Source organism: Arachis stenosperma, chromosome 10, assembly GCF_014773155.1.
Source record: "Arachis stenosperma cultivar V10309 chromosome 10, arast.V10309.gnm1.PFL2, whole genome shotgun sequence".
NCBI classification, from domain to species: domain Eukaryota; kingdom Viridiplantae; phylum Streptophyta; class Magnoliopsida; order Fabales; family Fabaceae; genus Arachis; species Arachis stenosperma.
Window position 1 is genome coordinate 48,956,239 of NC_080386.1, and position 1,230 is coordinate 48,957,468.

Sequence of the window (1,230 nt, forward strand, 5' to 3'; positions counted from 1 at the left end):
AGAACTCCTTTCTTCTGACTTGTCCCATTGTTCACAGGATTTCTTTCAGAAGTGTACATGAATTGGTTATTTGCAACCATTTCAATGAGCTCTTGAGCCTCTGTAGGCGTCTTCTTCAGATGAAGAGATCCTCCAGCAGAGCTATCCAAAGACGTCTTGGACAGTTCAGAGAGACCATCATAGAAAATACCTATGATGCTCCATTCAGAAAGCATGTCAGATGGACATTTTCTGATCAATTGTTTGTATCTTTCCCAAGCTTCATAGAGGGATTCACCATCCTTCTGTCTGAAGGTTTGGACTTCCACTCTAAGCTTACTCAATTTTTGAGGTGGAAAGAACTTTGCCAAGAAGGCATTGACTAGCTTTTCCCAAGAGTCCAGGCTTTCTTTGGGTTGTGAGTCCAACCATGTCCTAGCTCTGTCTCTTACAGCAAAAGGGAATAGCATCAGTCTGTAGACCTCAGAGTCTACCCCATTAGTCTTGACTGTGTCACAGATTTGCAAGAATTCAGCTAAAAACTGATGAGGATCTTCCAATGGAAGTCCATGGAACTTGCAATTCTGTTGCATTAGAGAAACTTATTGAGGCTTAAGCTCAAAGTTGTTTGCTCTAATGGCAGGGATAGAGATGCTTCTCCCATAGAAGTCGGGAGTAGGTGCAGTAAAGTCACCCAGCACCTTTCCTTGCATTGTTGGCATTGTTGTTGTTTTCGGCTGCCATGTGTTTTTCTTCTTTGAAGATTTCTGTTAGGTCCTCTACAGAGAGTTGTGTCTTGGCTTCTCTTAGCTTTCTCTTCAAGGTCCTTTCAGGTTCGGGGTCAGCTTCAACAAGAATGCCTTTGTCTCTGCTCCTGCTCATATGAAAGAGAAGAGAACAAGAGAATATGGAATCCTCTATGTCACAGTATAGAGATTCCTTGAGGTGTCAGAGGAAAAGAAAAACGGAAGACAGAGGTAGAAAATTCGAACTTATCAAAGAAGATATAGTTCGAATTTTGCATTAAGGAATAGTGTTAGTCCATAAATAGAAGGATGTGAGAAGAAGGGAAGTAATTTTCGAAAATTAAGTAAAAGATTTTGAAAACATTTTGAAAAACACTTAATTGATTTTCGAAAATAAAAGTGGGAAAGAAATCAAGTGATTTTTGAAAAAGATTGTGAAATTAGAAATCAAAAAGATATGATTTGAAAACTATTTTGAAAAAGATGTGATTAAGAAGATATGATT

The 1,230-nt window shown here is 38.7% G+C and overlaps 1 non-coding gene across 1 annotated transcript; it reads left to right on the plus strand.

Annotated features, from left to right (window-relative positions):
• The first annotated feature begins 213 nt into the window (after nucleotides 1-213).
• Nucleotides 214-317, plus strand: LOC130959615 (small nucleolar RNA R71). Its single transcript, XR_009078687.1, has one exon. It is a non-coding gene; the product is annotated as a small nucleolar RNA R71 (small nucleolar RNA).
• The last annotated feature ends 913 nt before the right edge of the window (nucleotides 318-1,230 follow it).